This window comes from Sorghum bicolor, chromosome 10, assembly GCF_000003195.3.
Source record: "Sorghum bicolor cultivar BTx623 chromosome 10, Sorghum_bicolor_NCBIv3, whole genome shotgun sequence".
In the NCBI taxonomy this organism is placed as follows: domain Eukaryota; kingdom Viridiplantae; phylum Streptophyta; class Magnoliopsida; order Poales; family Poaceae; genus Sorghum; species Sorghum bicolor.
In genome coordinates this window covers 14823467-14827726 of record NC_012879.2, presented here as the reverse complement: position 1 = coordinate 14827726, position 4260 = coordinate 14823467, and the positions used below count along the sequence as shown (strand labels likewise).

Genomic DNA, 4260 nt, shown 5'->3' with positions numbered 1-4260 from the left:
GGATTTGGCTGGTAAAAAAACGGATGGTAAGTGGAGGAGAGTAGGTGGTGATGTGATGTATGTTAGGTGAGGTCTATGACGTCATACTCTCCGTAATTATATTTCATTTCACAAACTTTATTTTTGAAGATACTGTCACTTTAATGTTGATATTTAAATTTTACAGTATTATTTTTTTATTGTGTGATCTATATATTTTAAATATAAAATATTAGCTATCCTTTAATAACTAGTATATTGCCCGTGCTAACGCTACGCCAACATTCAGATACGTACAAATTAGAACTCAAATATATACAAATTCAACCAAATTACATTGTAGAAAAGAAAGCAATATAATTGTTTCTCGTCAAAAATATTATCCATGCCTTAAGTTGGGTCAAATTAACTGCAGTACAAGAATGGTGGAACCCTATTCCTTCTCTAATGCCAACCGAGAATAGGCAGGTTGAGAAAGTTCAGTGCAAGGATGGTTAGGAACAATCCTTCATTCACTGAAAACTGTTTTTTGTGTGCAAAAGGCAATAAGCTTGCCACTCCTAAAAACTGTTTTTTGTTTTGCAAAAGGCAATAAGCTTGCCACTCCCTGCGTATCCAAGCATGACCTTTCCCCCCAAGCCATCACCTGATAGTCACAAGTGTAATGTTCTCTAGTCTAGTGAAATAGAAATGATACTGACCTAGTGAGCTCTCTGGAATCCAAAACTGCATTCAATTTCCAAGATAGATCATATGAGTTTGTGCATATCTGTAGAGGCAAGTTCACATGCAAAAATAACAATTTATTAAATAAAAAAAGTGTTCGTTAGCATACCTTGATTATAAAAGTGAAGTGGATCTTCAACTTTCTGCAAACAAACAGCAAAAACCTTCGTATTCATTGGCCTAAATAACAGAAATCTTGATGCAAGTGTTAATATCCTCACCACATGTAGAACATCAATGCTGACAGAACCTGGTGCAACACCCTCCATTCCCACAAGCAAAATGTTGTCTGAACCTTCCCCAATTGTCTTGTTGTTGACAATCTCCTATCTATTGGAGCACTGAAGGTACACAATTTTCCTTCTTACCTGTGCTGTCTCTGCTGACGATGCATATATGATATCATGGTAATTGCTTGATTTTGGTCAGCTGGCAAAACAATAAAAGGAATTAAAAAGAATATGCAGTCACTTCACATCGATCAAGAGCATTGACATTTACACATCATGGGCCATTCAAATATCATTGTTGTTTCACCGGATGATAAAGTATGCCCCCACCCCCACCCCACCTCCAAATCAAAGACAAATTTCCACACATTTTTTCAGTCATCTCTACCCCTAAAAACATAAATTATTCTTGGCCTAAATTTTTAAAAAACCATAAATCTTGGCACCTAGAAAAATATAATTTGGTGATGTAGCATTCAATGATTTTGATAGCAAATGGCTAGGCACTACATCTATCAGAGGCAGAAAAGGAGCTCCTAAAGTGACGTCAAACAAAGAACAGAGGATGAGAAAGCTCTACTGCTCTCCATGTCAGCAATGACTTAATAATTGAATATTGTAAGGGGATCTAAATTTACCTTGCATTGTCCATAGTACTATGTTGAAGTCCTAGCTCTTTTACTGTTACCATCTTGCACATAGAGAAGAGAAAGGACTACTCACAACCATGTCCTAGTAATTTGTGAACACAGTAAACCCTATAAACAAAGTCTGTGCAGAGCTTCCTCCACACGAGCTTTATCAGAATTTGTGAATAACTGCAGTAACCAAATGTAGGTTGACACAAATGCTCTCTGTGACCATTTTGCCAAATATATCATTTCAGAATAGAGCAAGAAAACAGAAAAAATTGGTTGCTTTCGTACTATTTTTCTCTATGGAATTGAAAGTTGGAGGGTCCTAAAAAAAGGGTCCAGTTTTAGATTTAAATGGCAAGGTATCATGAGTTTCTTTGTAGAGCTTAAATTGACACGAATCAAAGAATTCTATTGTTACCAGGTACCTTGGTGCAAATGCATTGCTTGACCATGAGTGTGCCATTCAACTCTGCCATTTTGTCGAACATCTTCAGGGCTTTAAAGAGGACACTTTGCAACATCATTAGGGAGTAAAAAAATCCATTGCAGGAGAACACAAAGCCCATTGGATTAGGAACCTGTATTGGATTATGAATCAGAAGGGGCTTAGGAAAGGGAGAGAGAAGAACCTGCATGTGGTAGAGTACAACAAACATCCAATGAGGTCGTGAGGAGCCATGCAGCACGGGGAGGGCCGGTGATCGAGCATGGCTCCACGCAACATGGCGAGGACTGCTTCCACGTGGCCTAGTCATGGCTTCGAGCACGATTCCGAGAAGCATGGTGAGGGCCGCCGCCGTACGTCTTGGAGCGAGGCGTCGAGGGCAGCGAGTCCTGCTACCCTGGGCTTGGCGGGCCTCTGGCGAATCGCGCGTCCCACAAGTCCTGCCATCCTATGGCCCTGCGGTCCCGGCCCATACGTGCCTCCGCTTGTCTGTGCGTCCTCGAGGACCGCAGCGGCTCCGTCGACGCCGCGCATGCCTGTGTGACCTTGCGCCTGTGCGGCCGACACTTGTACATGTCGCTCCACGGAACTGCGCCCCGCCTGCGTGATGAGGCAGTAGCGGCTGATAGAGGCGCGACCGGCGGAGCGCATGCGCATGCGACGACGGCCGTTGCAGCAGCCTCCCGTGCTGCTGTGGTTGTACGGGGGAGGTTTTTTTTCTTTCTATACCATGATTTTTTTTCTAGCGAGTCTCAGGAATCGAATCTGCGGCGTGCGGGGGACGACACATGAGGGGAGGGAGTGGGTGTGAAGGGGTGAGAAGCCTCGCATCAAACTTTGGTTCTAGGCCTTTGGATCTGACATAGTTGTTTCGTGAGCCCTTGATTTTAATAGAGATAAATTCTTGTGTGTAATTTTCTAGGTACACAATGGTTAGACTACTCAGCGGGGGCCGTTTTTCTTGGTGGATCTAAAATTATTTGAAGTGGTCAATTATAGTATAGATAGATAGATAGATAGATATAGATACATACTGTTAAATGTCGAGGGGCGTGTGAATTCAGGATTAAATAAATATCAAAAATTCTAGCCGCTGGGCAATGCCGACTGGCCGCATAAGAGCAACTCCAACAGCTTTGCTATTCTTGTTATGGACGCCTTTTAGAACTTCTATAGAAGAAAAATAGGCTCCAACAGATGTGCTATTTGGTTTTGTAAAATAGAAAGTTTGCTATCCCTTGATTTTCGCTGGTCATATATAGCCAACCACTGACACTAGCTATCTGATAGCAAGGCTGTTGTGAACCTCTTCTTTTTTAAGAAGTTATCTATTTTACAAAATGGCTAAACATTAGAATTTGACTACTAAGTTTAGCCAAGCTCTTGGAGATGCTCTAAGGGCACTCACAATGCAGACTCTATCTTAGATTCTAAAGTTATTTATTACCTCGAACAATGTGGACTTAGAGTCTAAATAAGACTTGGAGTCTTATTTTTTCTACCTCTTTCTTCAATAAATATGCTGCCACATCAGCAAAATACCATAAATAATATGTAATTAATTATCTTGGACTCTATGATAGAGTCTTGCATTGTGAGTGCCCTAAGCCTGCTTCGGTTAGGGCACTCACAATGCAAGACTCTATCATAGAGTCCAAGACAATTAATTACATATTATTTATGGTATTTTGCTGATGTGACAGTATATTTATTGAAGAAATAGGTAGAAAAAAGAAGACTCCAAGTCTTATTTAGACTTTAAGTCCATATTGTTCGAGGTAATAAATAACTTTGGACTCTATGATAGAGTCTGCATTGTAAGTCCTTATACGGCTGGCGGGCTAACGCGGGCTTTTGGCGCGGGACAGCCCAATGGGTAGCGTCGTGACCTGCGCTGCTTGCATAGTACCAGACCCTACGAATCCTCACTCACGCGTTCCCACGGGTCGTTTAACGGCGGCGGCTGCTTTGGAGTTGCGACCGCCGGCGGCGGCGGCGAGCAGGGAGCAACATATCAGGCCTCCGCCCTCCGCCCTCGCTGAGCGACGGTAAAACCTCGCGATGCCGGCCGTCTTTTGTCGTTGTATAATAAACGCTGCTCTCCTCAATTCTGCTTTCGCCGGCACCGCTGCGAACCTGTCGGCGGGTTTGGTCGCCGACCTCAGCCAGGTTTTCCTCCCTGACCTTCCATCAAATTTTTTTTTCAAACTAGTTTGGCGGGCGTAGATCTGAATCTGCAGGC

At 42.7% G+C, this 4260-nt stretch overlaps 1 long non-coding RNA gene across 1 annotated transcript; it reads right to left on the bottom strand.

Annotated features, from left to right (window-relative positions):
• LOC110430691 lies at positions 312 to 3253 on the bottom strand. The gene is made up of 4 exons (XR_002448023.1): positions 1574 to 3253; positions 927 to 1134; positions 815 to 848; positions 312 to 705 (listed from the first exon to the last, which is right to left on the bottom strand). It is a non-coding gene; the product is annotated as an uncharacterized LOC110430691 (long non-coding RNA).